General features: G+C 43.9%; 1 non-coding gene across 1 annotated transcript; it reads right to left on the reverse strand.

Moving 5' to 3' along the window:
- Nucleotides 1-11,021: 11,021 nt before the first annotated feature.
- On the reverse strand, nt 11,022-11,094 carry TRNAF-GAA (transfer RNA phenylalanine (anticodon GAA)). The gene has a single exon. It is a non-coding gene; the product is annotated as a tRNA-Phe (tRNA).
- Nucleotides 11,095-18,330: the final 7,236 nt, after the last annotated feature.

Here is an 18,330-nt window from a genome sequence, read left to right on the forward strand (position 1 = left end):
TGTCAAGAACCAGCTCAGAAGCTAGTAAGTGACACAAAATCCTTCTACAGTGAGAGAAAGTGAGCCCTCTATTTCAGGCCCAGTGGACCAAAGTATGTGCACAGAAATGTGGCAGCTACCAAGGGCCAGCAGCAGATACAGTCTAGGATCCAAGGTTGACAGGCCTAACCCTCAAAATAGCCAAGAACCAAAGGGCCTGGACCAGATGATTTCACACTGACATGGGACAGAATCATGTTCTGGGAGCTGCTAGGGCCTTAATGTCCATCAGCTCCTCTTCAAAGGGGACCTCCCAAGCACACCTACTGAAGGCCAACACCTGCACAGCCGCATAACTCACAAGAATGAATGAGCTCATAATTGGTGGATTAAGTAAAACGTTTCCATTATTAAGACATGTTTCTATTTGCGTGGGACTGTTTGTTTTCTTTATATCTCTCAGAACACCTTTATTTAGCTAAATAAAAACCTTTATTTAGCTCTTAATCTCTGTTACATCTGGAAGGTTTTCTAAAACCTGTTCATCTAGAAAGTTATATAAATCTTCCACTTAAGAATAGCAGTCAGAACATCTTAAGGAACTTAAAAGATGAAGAGAATGTCATTGTTGTTGTTAAGACATTTATTGAATGTCAACCATGTAATGTGTGACTGTGATCCCACCTCATGGGTTTATGACCTGCATTAATGCGTGTTAGTGCCCTGGCGGATCCTGGTCCCAAAATGCTTCAACTTGTCTCTGTTAGGCTAAGACAACCCCATTCTCTTTCTGGAGTACTAACTCAGAGGTCCAGCTTCCTGCTCTCCTATGTTGAAGGAGGTTTAGAGCCCTTTTTTTGGTCCTTTTTTTAATAATGCAAGTGGAAAAAAATTTTAATACATGAACAAAAAAGAAAACACTAAAAATCATGCAGAATTTTAAATTAACTACAAACCCTTTTTAGTCCTTCTGAAAGAGTTGCTTATTGACAAATCAATAGATGTCAAGAAGCATTTCTTGAGAACCCAAAACGTTTCTGGCACAGGGCTGGATGACATAAGGCATAGAAAAGGAACAGGAATCTCAGTCCAGACCCTCAAAATAGTTCATTCTTTTGTTAGCGAACATAATAAAAACAAGTATAGGGCTTCCCTGGTGGCACAGTGGTTGAGAGTCCGCCTGCCGATGCATCATTCTCTTGTTAGCGAACATAATAAAAACAAGTATAGGGCTTCCCTGGTGGCACAGTGATTGAGAGTCCGCCTGCCGATGCAGGGGACACGGGTTCATGCCCCAAACAAACAAACAAAAAACACAAGTATAGTCAGAGGCTATGACTTTGGTGATGAGCCACCACTGGGAGGATGAAAAGGGAGGTGTATTATCATTCATTGGATAAACATGCATTGAGCACCTACTGTGTGCTCTCTGCTTTGCACATGGATAGTTTTTTTTTTAATTGGGGTATAGCTGCTTTACAATGTTGTGTTAGTTTCTGCTGTACAGTGGAGTGAATCAGCTATATGTATACATATAATGGATGGAGACCTTAAGGAGGTGACAGCAGCCAGTCGGGAAATATAGATGAATAAACAGATAAGGTGCGGGAAGTACCAAGTGGAAAGAACATGGAAGATTTCCTGGGGAGCCGGGAAAAGCTGATGCTTGAACCCATTCCTGAAGGAAGAGAGCGGCCCGCAGGGGGCGCTAACCGAGCACGAAGCCTATGCCTTGTGCCACAGGCTGAGCTCGGTACGTGGATCACCTCATTTAATTCTCACAAGAGCCCTATAATGGAAGTAATTTTTTACCCCCCTCTATTTTACAGATGGGGAAGCTGCAACTTCAGGGTTCTAGAACCTATGAACCTTACATAGCCAACAGATGGAGTCGGAGCTCAGGCCCAGGCAGCCTGCCTGCAGGGGCTGTGCTCTTGGCCACTGCCCACGCCACGTGCGTACACAGAGCAGCGGCCCGCGCCGCGGTTTCAGCCTTCTCCTCCGCCTCCTGCTGTATCGCGTTCCTCCTCTTCACCCACTGCAGAGGAAAAAGCACGTGGCCTTGGTGCACCATCCGTCTGTGTTTACGATGTGAGAGTTCAAGGCTATAAACCGGAAACTGTTGCAGTTACTCTCAATTCAGATCCTTCCGCCGGGTTGGTTGAGGGTGAGGGGCGCTCCACTGCTGCCACGAACACGATGGGGAAGTCAGATTTAAAAGGATAAAGCTGCATTCAGGCCCTCCTGAAGTTTCTCTCGCGGTCTGGGATAAAAGCCGTCTTCTTAGGATTCCCCGCCTTCAGGGCGAGATCAGCTGTCCCAGCCGCCCGTCTGCCCTCCACCCTCAGTCCTGCGGCCACTGGGGGGGGGGATGTGACATCCCCTACTCCAGCCTGCCTGGTTTTTTCTGTCGTCTTTGCCCTCTTCCTTTTGTTCTGCGAGCCCGGCACTCCTACACCCTGTCCGGGAATCAATTCACATCGCTCCCGCCATTCCCGGTCACATGACCTCTTTCAGAGCCCACTCCTCGGTAATGCTCACATGTTCCCGCTGGAACATGGAGACTCTGGAGTATCTCTTCCTGGCGTCCAAACCACCTTTTCCGAGGAGGTGGCATTGTGCCATAAGGAAATGAGCACACGTTCAAAACAGATGATGAAAGATGGGACAGAATCCCATGCCCAGTGCAGAGTTCAGAGTGCTCTGGGCGGTCAAAATGGGGAGATCAACAGTAACTCAATCTGCGGGGAAAGGTTTCAAGAGGAGGCCAAGCTTGAGAGAGAACGCGAAAGATGGACATGAATTGAGGAGACACTAACAGAACAAGATATGGAATAAACAGGCACCTGATTATACTTTTCTCCGAGCAATTTACCCACTTGACCTAAGAAAATGCTTACAAGGGAGATGTTTCTATGCTGTGTGTACCTGTACTTCGTTCTTGCCTACTCAACAGCTGAAACTACTCAACAAATCAGGCCTTCATTTTGTAAAAGGAACAAACCCAAATTTTTCTGTTAATATATGTTCCTAGCATAAGAGATCAGACCATTCAAATCCAGATACAGTTTATGGATTTAATATTAAAATCCCTTAGAGTTCGATTCAATCAGGGAATGTAAACATCATTGCTATTGGGTGAGATTATCTGGAATATTTTATAGGATATTAAATATGGTTTAAAAGTTCAGCTCAGGTTTACAGTCGTTTGAGGAAAAAAGAAAACGAAGAAAGGAAAGTGGTGTTATGTGAAAAGGAGAAGTGATGTGCATCTTTAGAAAACAGCTTTACAATTGTGTGCATAATGATACTCTGTGTAAAATGAGATACAGACACACGTGCTTGTATATACAAAAATTATTTACTGAACGATACACTAGAAGCTACTAATAGTGGTCTCTGCAGAGGGAACTAGGCACAGAGCTAAACCCGAGATGTACTTTTCATTGTGTACCTCCTTTTTTGTTTCAGTTCCTCACCACTGACTTCAACAATCAATTGTTTAAAAAAACTAAATTTTTAAAAACATTTTCTCAAATTCCCAACTTTTAAATATGAGAATAGACTCTCTGAGTTGGGAGAGAGATTGAAAAAGAAGATAAGATGGGAAAGAAGAAAGGAAGAAGTTGTAGAATAGATGCTGTGCTCCGGAAGGGAAGGGAAGCAGAAAGAGAACAAACTTTTGTTCACATTGTCCTTGTGTCTGAAAGACATTTTGCTTGGGACTAGGCTCCCCAGTTAGGAGACCACTAGAAAAGTGGAGTCAACGATATATAGACTTTATGAAGATGAGAAAGACTATGGGAGGATAGATTTTGAAGAGAACCACACGAATGTAAAGAGAATGGGTCTCTGCCCTGTCTTCACAATGGAAGGTATGCCAGAGGCAGATTTCTGGATTTTAGAAAATCACCAACCTCATCATTTGCCTTCACACAAGTAAATGTATATAACTATATGAAGATTCATCTCCTAGGTAATTAACATCATGGACTACTGCTTACCTATCAAATTTCCCTCCAGGCAGTCATGAAACTTACTTGAAACAGACTGGCAGGATACAGGCCCCCCACCCCCCCCTTTAACAGGGCACCTCAAGGTCATTTAAGTGTGTGCCTTACTATGTAAGCACTTGAAACAATAAGTCAGGTCTTCACAATGACCAAGAATTCTTGGGCACTCCAGCTTTACATTGTCCTGTACCCTTTATTCAAAGCCATCAAGAATGGGATGGCAATTTTCTTTTCTGAACTCTCACCTCTTACACTTTCCTGCTTCTTGCATTCACCTCCCCATGTTTCGATTTGCCTGAAACTCTATAGAGTTGTTATTTTCTTTTCTAACATTGCTCTGAGAAAAGCATTTAGAGGAAAAGAAAATTAGTTTACTTGCTAAGAAGTTAAATAAGGAAATCCAGGTTTTTAAAAGACTAGCTTAAAAAGAAAACAAAAACAAACAAGAAACTCTGAAATAAACCCAAAAAACATCAAAACACACCCACATCTATATACAAGATGAGCAGTGTTACCAAGTTTACAGTTAGTCTGTTCATAGTGGGAAAACAGTGATTTTGTCAGAGTATTTTATCTACAAAGGTCACCACATACCTTCAGACATCAATACTGAGATTGTCATGGATACAATTATCTTTGATGCAGAGTCAATAACTTTCAGGAAAGGCTCATGGTTTCATTTATTATGAAGACTCTAAACAGATGGTAATTCTCTGGGGGGCTGTCTTGGTCTACCTCAGGATGCAAAGTGCTTTTTAAAATTTTGAGGCAGGGACAGGTATTTCTTCTAGACATACTTAGGGTTAAGAGATAAGAGCCTTCCCAATGAAGCCACCACACTCTTTATGGTCTCTGCCAGCAATGTCCACACCTCATTCCACTCCACCCTCTTCCTTCCTGAACTCAGCAGCAAGACTAACAACAAAGAAACCACATCTCAGGAGATTTCTTTTTTAGTAGATTTTTTTTGAAACGCCTGAAGGGTAGCAGAATATGCCACCCAAAATATGCCACTTTGGTAAAAGGATTATTTTGAGCTAAAGGCAACTGAGAAGAAGCAGATACAAGAAAAGCTCTCTGCCCTCCCCCTATGTGCCTAAAAGCAGGACATAAAGTTGTAAAGATGTCCCTCCTTCCCCCTCTACCAGGAAGGACAGAAGTTAATCCCCAGAGATAACTGTACACCCTGATCAGCCCACAACTGGCACCGGAAAGACCTATGTAATAAACTTCACTAATTAGTTTTATTTACCATTAGTTTCCCCGTATATTTACCTTCCTGCAGTTTGCCACCCTGGAAACTTAGCCTTCTTCCTTCATCTTTTACTTCTCTACAAATTCATTGTTCTTTTGTAAGATGCCATATACGCCCAAGTTCTAGCCACTCTTTTGAGTTACTCATCACTGGGTACTTGCACAAGTACGCGCAATACACATGTCAATAATCTGTTTGTTTTTCTCCTGTTAATCTTTTTTCAATCTTATATACAGGTCCCCAGCCCAGAACCTAGGAGGGTAGTGGGGTAAAGCTTTTTTCCTCCCCTACATCCCAGGAGTTGGCTAGTAGTCCTCTTAAACACTGCCAAATCTAGTCAACAGCAATTCTCTAGGTTAACCCATCTCGGTCAGACAATTTTCTATCACAAAACTAGATCAAGTACCTTAGCACAATTCCTTTCTAACAGAAATCTCTCCCACCTTCATCTAAACCCATTTCTTCTTCTGGCATCTCCCTGGAAATTATATATCCCGGAAGAACAATAATTTGAAGACAGTAATCAAGTTACCCTCAGCTTTTCTATCTTGGCAAATCTAATTCATATCCTTTTATTGTCGTTTTTGAAAGAAATCTCCTCTTCCTTAATCATGTTTTTGCTCTTTGTTAACCCTTTCCTCTTAAATTGAGTTAATCAAAACTGAACAAAATGCTCTAACACAGATCTCAGTAACACAGTGTATAAACGAACTACTTTATTATCATGGCTCATGTTGCATTTTGATACATCTCAGAATTATGCTGCCTTTTCAAACTGCACTACTATGTAACTTCTAAAAAAATTCATATTCAACTATGCCTCCTACCCGGAAGAGTTACTGACAAGTTTGGTGGGATTATGTATAAAGTGTGCTCATCAGAATGCCTGGCACATAGAGAACACTCCAGAAATGGCAACTCTGGTCATTCTTTATACTCTGGACTAGAGAGTCAGTGAAGTATGTAGGGGCAGGGGTTGCCCCAAATGTACTGTAGAATATATTTAGGTAGTGAATAGTCAAATATTTGCACACCCTGCTTTAAGACAGCCCATTATATGAAATTTTCAACTTACGGAACTCATATGAGCCCTGGATGTCTGTTATGAAGAGCCTTGCCCCTCAGCAAACTGTCCTGCTTCATTTCCCAGGCTGCATGCTGGCCCTCTCCCAAACATTACACTCCAAAAGCTAGGGACTGCAAACAACTCTCCAAGATTTCCAGTTAGATAAGTGAGCTATGCTTAAACAAAGTATTCCTTTCTGACATCACCTACTAAGGATGACTGGGCAGGATTCATATATTCCTGGAATTGGAGGTAAATCCAACAGGAGTTATATTTCTGACCAGCATCAGATAAGTCTGAGATGTGACAAATAATATAACACGAAACTAAACAACTATAAACCACTATACATGTAAACAAGTAGAAATATGACCTAAGACTAATAAAATGGGCATTAATGAACATACACATTGATTATACAAAAGGCCCCAATAAATTATTAAATGCTCATCTAGTATTATATTGTATATAACACTTGTAACAGCTTCATTATATCCTAGTTCTGACCTAAAATGAATATAGTATCTGGAATAATTAAGAGATAAACAGTCATTTAGCAATATGCTTGCATGTCACCTTAGAAATTTGTCAGATGAGCCAGAGGTCCCAGGCTTCTTTCCAAAGGCTCACCAAGGAGACTTGAGCAGATGCCTTTCCCCTGCCACTCAGGATAAATGGCTTGAAGTAAGAGGAGATATTCACAACCTTTCTGCTGACAGTAGAGAGCTGGGTTGAGCATTAACTCTTATAAATGTTTAATGTTGATGGTGCGCTTTCCACTGAAAGCATTTCTTTTCTAAAGTAAAGGCTGACTCCACACTTTACTCTGTACGCTTTATACCCCTCTTGGTTATAAAGAGCTAAACACCCCATCTTAATTATAAAGAGCTGTCCTGGAGCTGCCTGGCATCAGAGGGTTCCTAAGAGACAATGCATGTTCCGTCTTTCTCAGCCTTCATTCCTGGAAACTGACAGCGTTTGACATCTAACAGAGCATGTCACAAGTCAGTGATAGGCAATAAACATGATCAGATTACATCTTTAGACTTTACATCTTAAGGTTAAAAAATTACATATATATGTATATGTGTAGTTATTTTTTAAATAAAATATATGTATATACGTAATTATTTTTTTAAAAAATATATATTTAATTTTTTAAAATGCTGCCTACCTTCTTCCTAATCATTCCTCCCACCCACAAACTCAGCAAAACCCTTTACGAACACAGGTCCAGTGGAGGTCTGCCCAAACTAGCCCCTTCCTCTTCCCCTTGCTACAAAAGAGATACCAGGCCCAAAATGGAGTCACTTGTGCTAGGCCCACCATCACCTAACTGAGACTTAATACCTAACCTAATTGCAGCTTCAGCCTCTCCCAGGAATGTAATCTTCCAATCAGTCTGGCATTACCTGGTCAGCAACAGTGAGGTGCTGGGGCCCAGGGCAGGCCACCCCAAAATGTGCCTCAAGAGCATATTGATTATTTTGAAGTTACTTAAGAAATGGCTGATGCTAGAGGGACTCTGACCCTCCTAAATCTCCCTGAAGCAGGAAACAAAATATCTCTCCTGTAAAAGGCGCCCTCCCTGCATCTGGAAGTAGAAGGACACCCTTATCGCCAGAGAGAGGGAATTTGACCAAGAAACCTATATGAACAAACCTTGTTACTCCTTTAATTTACTACCCCAAGCCCAAACTCCGCTTAGGTTCTTCTCTAATTAAGTGCCCAAAGCCTAAGTTTCTTTGTCCTGTCAATTCCTCAAAACTTTATTGTTTCTTTGTCTAAAAAATATAAAAGTCACCTGCTTTGGCCACTTCTTAGGTCCCGTTTCTATGGGACCTCCATGAGCATGTATTAAAACTTGTTTCTTTTTCTCCTGTTAATGTGTCTTGTGCCAATCTTATTATTCGTCCAGCCACAAGAACTCAAGGAGGGTAGGGGGGAAATTCCAGCCCCCCCAACAGAGGTAATCCGCCTGATAGACCCCTCTTGCCCCCCAAAGGAAGGTGGCCTTGCCTGAAACAATCAGCTCTCTGCTAGAATCGGGGGTCCCCAACCCCCAGGCTGCAGACTGTTACTGGTCCACAACCAGTTAGGGACCCGGTTGACAGCAGGAGGTGAGCGGCGGGCCAGTGAGAGAAGCTTCATCGCTCACATTACCGCCTGAACCATACCCCGCTCCCCTCCCCGTCCGTGGAAAAATTGTCTTCCACAAAACTGATCCCTGGTGCCAAAAAGGTTGGGGACCGCTGGCTGGAATAACTTCCTTGTCCTGCCTCCTTCTGCCTCGAAAAGTCTTTTGCACAGCTCTTCAGAGCCCCATTATATTTCCTAGATGGGATGCCACTTGATTCCTGAATCTTTGAAGAGAGCCAATACAATCTTTAACATTTACTCAGTTAAAATTAGTTTTTTAACACCTCTTCAGACTTCTAACCAGGTGTGTGCCTCTAGCCTCCCCCCATACAAATGTCCCTATTCCTATAGCAAATACGTGGTCTTGTTGTGTCTGCCCACGGGGGAGTCAGGCCTCAGGCTGCCTGAAATGAACAGTCACTCTCACTGCCGGCACCCACACCATTCCCCTCCCATTTAAACACGTGGATGGGGCTTCCCTGGGGCTTCCCTGGGGGCGCAGTGGTTAAGAATCCGCCTGCCGATGCAGGGGACACGGGTTCGAGCCCTGGTCGGGGAAGATCCCACATGCCACGGAGCAACTAAGCCCATGTGCCACAACTACTGAGCCTGCGCTCTAGGGCCCGTGAGGCACAACTACCGAGCCCGCGTGCTGCAACTACTGAAGCCCGCGCACCTAGAGCCCGTGCTCCGCAACAAGAGAAGCCACCACAATGAGAAGCCCGCGCACAGCAACAAAGAGGAGCCCCCGCTCCCTGCAACTAGAGAAAGCCTGCGTGCAGCAACGAAAACCCAATGCAGCCAAAAATAAATTAATTAATAAATTGAAAAAAAAAACAAAAACACATGGATGGCTGGTTGCACTCCAGTTTGGTTTTTCCCTCGCCAAGAAACCTTCCTCAGAGGGCCCAATCAAGACCTTCTTGCCCATAGAGCCTTTTCTGATTCACCAGCAAAAGCTTTTATTTCCTCCTAAAACCACTCTCATTTTTATGCACACAAACATCCCAATAACTATTCACTTTTCATAACATTTAGGACGTGGCAGAAGTTAGATGCCTGACATATGTTTAATACTTGCGTTCCTACAAGGACTATTATGTGTAAAATGAAGATGCTAATAATAGGTAACTTCATAGGGTAGTTACAAAGATCACATAATGCCTGGCACATAGTGGGAGGCACATAACAGGTCCAATTGACGAGTGAATTAATACCCTGAGGGCACAGGAGACTTCATAAATGTGAGCGGCCTTCCCTTTCAAACCAACAGAAGCAGAATATATGCAAGATTTAATGCATAAATTCCACAAGTGACTGTCTCTCATCTGCTGACCAGCAACTCATCACCTCACTAAACTAAATCTTCCCTTTTCTAGTGACTCCAAATTAGACTGAAATTTCTTCCTTCTTTAATTCAATTCAATTCAATTTAAATTTAATTAAATTTAATTTAATCCTTCAATTTCTACCTCTGGGTCCTGGCTCAGCTCCCAGGAGCCAACACAATATATAATCAGGCCCCTGGGCTCCATTTTCCTTACTCCACAGCGCCTAGGTTAGCCTTGGGGTGGGTCGTACAGATAGCTACCAGAGTCGATGCCCCAGCACATCCCACCACCAACACACACACTCACCATGAAAGCAAAACTTTTCAGAAAAATTAATTCCGAGCACGTGTCAGTTTTATTTCAGACTTGCAGGACAAAAGACTGCACAAGGTAAAAGCTTGTTCACAAGAACAGTCTTAGGAAAGGACTCTTTGAAACAGTGAAAGGAATGTCTAGATAAGTGGCTCTCAAACTTTGACTGCTTCAGAATCCCCTGAAGAGTTGTTAAAACACCTAAGGCTGGGCCCACCCCAGAGTTTCCCATTCAGTAGCCGTGTAGCACGGGCGAGAATTTGCATTTCCAAGTAGTTCCCAGGTGAAGCCGTGACTGCTGGTGGTCCTGGGACCACACTTTGCGAACCACTGATCTAGATTCTAATTAAAGTTGTTGCGATGCAAGACTAATTTTACAGAGCTGTAAAGCTGCCATGCCTTTACCCACTGGATAAGTAACCCTGGCTACGCTACCCCCGGGGCCGCGCCTCGTGCGCTTCTAACCAAAAATACCTAGCTGCCCGGTTCCCTCCTCGGGCAAGGCCATTTGATTAAACAGCAGGGTTTTGCGTTTCAAATTGGGATGCTTTGGGAATGAGATTTGGGACGAAGTTTTGTTTCTCGCCCTCCGACACGTATTCCTTTGGCACCGCGACCAGCGTGCTAACGCCTCTCACCACTTGCCGTGAGCCCGGTACCCCGCACTGGCGGATCTCGAGCAGGGAGTCTCTGGCCCCGCCTCCCCCCACCCCCACGCTTCCCATTGCGCACGCGCAGCAGCGCCTCCAATGGAGGCGCCTCGGAAGTAGCCAAGAGTAGCGGCCACCTTCACACGGGTGACTGAGAACGGCTGTTTCCACTTCTCGCTCGCCCTTCAAGTCCCAGTTTTTACCTGGGGTGGAATTAATGAGCCAGGTCTAAACAGGGGATCCTACGAGAGATTCCAATCGAAAAAAGAAAGGCCCTGCCGAAACCCGGGATCGAACCAGGGACCTTTAGATCTTCAGTCTAACGCTCTCCCAACTGAGCTATTTCGGCGCCTGCTTTGCTGTGTTTAGAATAAACTATCACTGAACTCTTCGCGTCCGCCCCTTCCGTCTTTTCCTAGAAATCATTTACAGCGTGTCTTCCTTGTGCTATTAAATGGTTATATGTTTTAAAAAAAATTTTTTTTTAATGGTTATACGTATCAACATTCTTCTGCCTACTTTTTACAAGCCATGACTAAGTGCACTGTACGTTACTTACTTTTTTCAGTATAATCCAAACCTTAGGTTTAATCATCGACAGCAGGCGTCGTGAACGACCCGGTGTCCCCGCTGCGGGATTGGGCGGAGTGGAGGTTGGGCTGGCCCGCAGCCCGACGGAGCGGGGTCAGAAGCAGTGATGGCGGCAGCGCGTCGGGGCGACGCCTGCGCGCCCCCAGCCCACCACTCCCCGCCCCCAGGGCTCCGCGGCTCCTCGGGGCGCGGGTTCGTCTTCCCCCAGCTGGTCCCCGCGAGCCCGGTGCAGGGTGGTCCCTTTGGCTTGCCCTCTGCCCAAGGAGTCGGCGCTTCCCGCTCTGACCTTTCACTTTTCACGATTAAGGTGGACAAGAAGTGGACCAGGGCATGGAGGCAGGACTGCAGTCTCCTTGTGATTCTGGGTCCTCGAAATGCTCACTTTCCCACCACCGCTTTGCACAGAGCCAGATAGGCACACCTAAAAGCTTGGCGAGCTCACTGAGGACGATCACCCAATGTCAATACTACTTCCTACACCAGTTGACGAAAGTTTCTGAAGCACCAAACTACCTGCCAAGCACAGACATTCTGCAATGTCCGAACATCCTATTGTCTGTTGTTGTTCCCTCTCCAATTAAGTTCTAATTCTCTGAAGGCAGGGGTGTTAATCTCACCGCCCTTTCACCCAAGTAAGTGGAAGTTTCACAGCCAGTTTTGAGGGATGGATGCGTGCATGCATACGAATATGAAAGAGAAAGAAAAAGGTTCTGAACATGGGAAGTGTTTGCAATCTCTAAGGTTGTAGTCACTTTCTGAATTCCTTTGTTGCGTCAAATCCAAACAGAAGAGCTTGAGATTTAAAAGAGACTTCTTTGGTTAAGGAAGGAAAACGGACCAAAGAGAGCTTGGGGATGAACAGAGTTCTGTGTAGGCTTGGGGGCAGGGGCGTTGGAGTGGAAGAAGAAGAAACTTGGAGCAGCTGCCTTGTGTGGATCAAACATAAAGAGATGGGGAAAGAGGGCTTTTACAGCCTTTCTTGTGTGTCGTGAATGTAGCTACCTTTCACATTCTCAAAATACCGCAGGCAAGGCTTGAACCTGGGTGACTAAGAAAGTTAAGTTTTGATGGGATTTGGGGTACGGGTAGGGGTGAGGAAAAGGTCCAGGGTCTGAAGGGAAATGGAAGGAAGAGGACTGGAGAGATAAGAGAAGGAAGAGCACAACCAATAAACTTCATGTTTCAGAATTTAATGTAAGATCCTTCAGCAAATTACAAGACAAGAGAAACTACATTGTAATAGTGACCATTCATTGACTAAAGGCGGATTTCAGAATATAAGTGTTATGACGTATGTCATGAATTAACTGGGTGGTCACACAGCCCGGTTTGCCCACGACAGTCTCTGTTTACCTCCCAGAATCCTGTCACGGTAGCACCCCTTTCACTCTTAAAAGTCCTAGAATGAAGGGAAAATCAATGATGTGATCACCCAACTTATAAACTATGAAAAAGAGTCACAGCTTGGGGCTACATAATGAACTCTACCAGTTTCACCACAAGAGAAAAGATTTTTAACAATCAACTCAATATTTGTCATTGGCGTTTTACAAAGGGGACTGAAAGTTTTCAGGACTTAGTGTCATAGTTTCCGTTCTGTGCAGGAAAGCAAGCTGGGACGCTGCAGTGCCTTCACAGGGGGCTGCAGACTATTTTAGATTTTTGAGGGAAACGCAGTGATACTGGACATCTGTGGGACGCTGCACAAACTGCTAGGTAGTTCATAGTTTCAGCAATAGATCACTCTACAGTTCTTTCAGTGATGTCATCTCTTTGCAAAGCTAGGTTTTCAGCAGTTGTGATAAAAAGCAAGTGCACGTGAAAATAAATGTGTAACAGGAAATGAGAGTAGTGGTGTCCAATCTGCTTCCAAGGTTGGAGAAACTGTGCACTCCCCTACAGGTACACACAGCCCATTGGTAAGTAATGTTGGTTGTTTAAGAATGAAATTAAAATATACCTTTCTTTTCTTTTATGTGTATAAGTTTTTCCAAAGAAAGTCATTGGACATGAATACTTAATAAATTGTTTGGGCCTGAGTACTTCATAAAAGGAACTGTTCGGTATTTCTTTTGGCCTGGGAGCATTGGAAAAACTTACTGAGACACTGAGAGCATTATGAACAGAGAAAGTTTGGAAACCTCTAGCTTAGCACCTTAGTGTTGACAGCAGGAATGAAAATTATTACTGAGTTTGGGAGAAAATCTTCTTTGTTCAGCAAGATTACAGAGGCAAGAAGAGCCATCAGAACTTCCACAGAGACCAAATGCCAAGGGCTAAAGTGAAGTGAAAAATCTATGAACACACTCACAGTCGGAAGGAACAGATGATAAAGAAATTGGCATTCAAATCAGGGAAAGGATGTTGAAGAAGGACTCCATGTTGAAAAGAAGCTTTGGCTGTAGTCCTGTCTTCCAAATTAGTCCAAGGATTCTGGCCAACTCCAGTCTAATTACCTATGATAACCACGAAGACTAATTATGAGAACTAACTAGAAGATCTAAGAATAACAAAACTGAAGAGAATATGTTGTATGTAGTTGTAGTAACTAATAGATTTTTGAACAGCTATCAATTGATAATCTATCCTGAACTTTGCTCCTGGGACCCCACAGTCCAAAAAAGTAGCACTTATTTTTATTTGCCTCTGATTTCAATCAGTAGTTCTCAGAAGTGTTAAAAAGATGGGAATATATCAAAAGGACATAGGAGCCAGTTTAAAGGGGCTCTTACTGGCCAAATCTAGGATAATCCCAGTATCAAAATGAATAAGAAAAGTAATAGATTATTTACCCCTTGAATAAAATAAAAATCCATGAGTACAATAATGGAGGGAGAATGAGATTGAGGGTTCTGGCTTACAGGTGATAACTGCCATCAACTGATAAATGTGAAAGGAGTGGTAGCATTGGAAATAGCCATTTTCCAAGCATCATAGTAAAGACTGGCTCGGTCAAGAATCATCAATGGATGCTAAGTATGAGGGGAAGGTTGTATGATGAGGAGGTTCATTGCGTGGTCTCAAAGTATCTCTCCACAGATTGCTTAATAGTGGCAAGGGGGAAATTGAAACTATACAGTGGGGAAACTGGACAAAGCCTTCATCTGGTCGTCAAGATGAAGCTCACCAGTGAAGGACACTGAGACATCATGGGCCTCCTAATGTGATTCCTTCAAAAGGACACAGCTTGGCACTCATATAGTGGTCCAGCCAGAGATGCATAACATGAATCTAGTCATGAAGCAACATTAAACAAATCGCAAAATAAAGGCATTCTAGTAAATGACTGTCCTGTATTCTTCAAAACTGTTAAGGTCATGAAAGCAATGAAGAGCTGGGCCACTGCTGCAGATGGAAGGAGTCTACAGAGACATGACAACTGAAAGTAATATGTGATCCTGGACTGGCTTCTATTCGGGAGGCGAAATGTTTTAAAGGATACTATTAGGACGATTAAAGAAATTGGAACATGGGCTGTAGATTACATAAAAGTGTCATATCAGTGTTAAATTCCCTGCAGTTGGCAACCGTAGTTAGAAAATGTCCTTGTTTTAAGAAATACATACCGAAGTATTCAGGGATAAAGAGATATCATATCTGTAATTTACCTTCAAATGGTTCAGAAAAATAAAATAATATGTGTGCAAATACACACAGAGAGAAACAGACACACACACAGAGGATATGAAAATGTAAATGGGGAAAAATATAAAAGTTGATGAATCTGGGTAAAACATACTTGGGACTTGTCTGTACCATTCTGTAACTTTTATGAAAATTGGAAACTTAGAATTAAAATTTTTTTTTAAGTTTGCTGCTGTTCTGGAACCAGACAATTTCAGTTAGAATCATAGTAATGCTAGATATGGAAGAGAACATGGGGTTTATTTTGCCTGATCCACAAATTTTACATGTCAGGAGACTGAGGCCTAAAGATGCTATAAGCAACTTGCTTACGGCTACTGTCTTAGTTGGCTCGGGCTGCCATAGCAAAGTACCATAGACATTGCGAGGGTCGGCTGAGGCACGTTTACAACAGAAATCTATTTTCTCGAAGTTTGGAGGCTGGAAAGTCCAGAATCAAGGGGCCTGCCGATTACGTTCCTCGTGAGAGTTCTCTTCCTGGCTTGCAGATGGCTGTCTTCTCACTGTGTGCTCACACGCTCTTTCCTTGGTGCACGTGCTCGGAGATCTTTCTCTCTCTCTCTCTTTATCTTCCTCTTCTTATAAAGCCACCAATCCTATCTGGTTAGGTCTCTACCCTTACGACCTCCTGAACCTTAGCCTTTTACCTCCTAAAAGCCCTCTGTCCAAATTCAGTCACAATGGTAGCTAGGGCTTCAACATGAACTGGAGGAGGAACGCAATTCTGTCCACAGCAGTTACACAATTAATCTGGTGCAGAACGGACTACTGATCCATAAAGCATATTCTGTAACTTCCACCAAATGCTCTTAATTTTTTTAGAAGAAAGACCCCATTTCAATGAAAAATTGGCATAAGTCTAAATCTGAACCTGGAATCTGGGGTTAGGGCTCAGCTTTTCTTGTAATGCTTTTTTATGGGCATGTTTATGCCTTTTGAAGTTCTCTGCGTATGGAAATAATTTCTTTCTTGATGGATAGAAAGTGATTTCTCCAAAACATATATATTAAAGTTATAACTTAGGGGAGAAGTGTAAAAAAGGTAATAGATTGTAAATATCATCCGTATGCTGAATTGATCCAAAAGAAGTTAATTTATTTAAAGCCATTAAACCACAAGTCGATAAGGACCTTATTGGTTTTTGTTTTCGCTGAATCACAGACATCAATATTAAGCCTCCGGGTATACTTACAAGGCCAGAAACAATTAAGTAAATTATACTCAAGAACAACCTACAGAGCTTTTCCTATGTGCTAATCCAGTCCTCCTACATCCATCAAGCAAACGCCTAACTAACCATGTGGATTTTGAACAATGCCCTAAAGGCCAGAAAACTTGGACTCTAGAGCTGGAGTTTCAGAGGCTTGGGCGTTCTTTAAATACCTGTCGGCTTAATTGCTTGTCTCTCGTTTTCTTTTTGCGGTACGCGGGCCTCTCACTGTTGTGGCCTCTCCCGTTGCGGAGCACAGGCTCCGGACGCAAAGGCTCAGCGGCCATGGCTCACGGGCCCAGCTGCTCCGCGGCACGTGGGATCTTCCCGGACCGGGGCACGAATCCGTGTCCCCTGCATCGGCATGCGGACTCTCAACCACTGCGCCACCAGGGAAGCCCTTGTCTCTCGTTTTTGATGAACTGGGCCAGCCTCCCAACTGCATCCCTGCTCCATCTCCCTACCCTACACCTATCCAGCGACTAAGGGGTAAGGCCTGGTTATTCACCCAAAGAAATAAGGCAGAATAAACTTAAGTCAGGACTTTTCTAAATCCCTTGTTAATCAAAAAAAAAAAAAAAAAAAGCCAGAAACAAGAAATAAATCAGTCTCTTCCTCTGCCCCACTGAAGATGCAAAAGATGGTGTTAAATGATCAGAAAAGGAGGCCACAGAAAAGGAGGCCACAGAGGCACCTGTGCTGTTTGGTCCTATGGCCCTCCACCCTCCCAGGTGCCTCGCACTCTTGACTCTCCCCTGCTTTCATCCACTTCTCTAGTCCTGTTTGTTGTATCCTTACACCCCCAACTCCGTGTCCCAGCATTGGCCACTTCCTGACGCACCTCACTCGGAACCCTTGGCGACAAGTCAGCTCCTCTCTACCCTTCTGCCCTGTCTTCCTTGCACACACAGGCCGGAGTTTCTCTGGAGGACGTTTGTGGGTAGGAGGGCTGCAGTGAGAGGGAGGGCTGAGCTTTGATGCTTCCTGGTCTCAGGATCCCCCAGTGGGAGGCAGAAGCCTCCTGGGACATGTCTCCTCTGTCCTGCAGGTGGAGCTGTCAGGGCACGTTTCCAGGGCTCTCCTAGGTTACAGGGACAGTAAGCAGGGCCCTGACCCCAGATTCTCCCACTCAAACTATCCAGCCCCTTTCCATCATTAGCAATTGGAAAATTGACTACACCCAGTTTTCCCCAACTACACAAGGTTGCGTAGGATTCAGAAGGGGCTGCAGCTCCACGTGTTCTCCCACAGATGATCCAGTGTCCAGAGCTTCCCCGAGGGATGGGAAGGAACCCATCGCACCACAGACAGAAGCGTCCTGTTCTGTTAATCTATTGCCCTTTAATAATGATTGGATGATTGGAAAAGGAAGAATGCTTTGACTTGGGAGTGACTGAGTCTCCCCTGCTTGCCCGGTAAGGAATGTGAGAAGTAAAGCCAAATTGTTTTTTTTCTGGTCTCCACCAGAAATAAACACTGCCATGCAATCACATCGGTGCTTATGTGATAGTTACAAAATGACCTCATTTTGATCACCTGGGACAGCAGCCTCTAGCCTATGTGTGAGTCAATAAAAGCCCAGAGAAGCTAATGATTCCCAGTGTCACACAGTCATTTGGTGACAGAGGTGGGGCCAGAACTCTGTTCTGAGCCCCCAGGCCGGGGCTGTCACAATGCACCATGCTTGTCCCTGTATTCGACCAGCTTTATTGAAATACGGCAGTTCTTTTAAATCTATGGTCCACACACACTCTAGGGATGTTAGGTTTTGAGGCAAATGGTCTTCTTGACCTTAGTGCAGAATCTTGCTACTTACACTAACCTGGCCCTTTCCCCCAGCACAGGAACAAACCTTATGCCAATGTCATTCTGAGACTCTTGAGGCTTAATTGCTTTCCATTCACTGTCTCCTGATAAAACTCTGGGTTCAGAAAAGGGCCTGCTAGGAATCATTTATACGTCAGTGTAAATAGAAGTCCTTCAGCCAGTTTTTATGGGCCTCCTATTCCTATAATACAACGTGCATAGAATCACCTATGAAGGCTTCCTGCCAAAAACTGTTTGACCTGAAACTACTCAGGCTTCTAGGTAGACCTAACTTCCAGTTTATAAGAAATTCAGAAAATGGCGAAATAAGTT

Source organism: Physeter macrocephalus, chromosome 13, assembly GCF_002837175.3.
Source record: "Physeter macrocephalus isolate SW-GA chromosome 13, ASM283717v5, whole genome shotgun sequence".
NCBI classification, from domain to species: Eukaryota; Metazoa; Chordata; class Mammalia; order Artiodactyla; family Physeteridae; genus Physeter; species Physeter macrocephalus.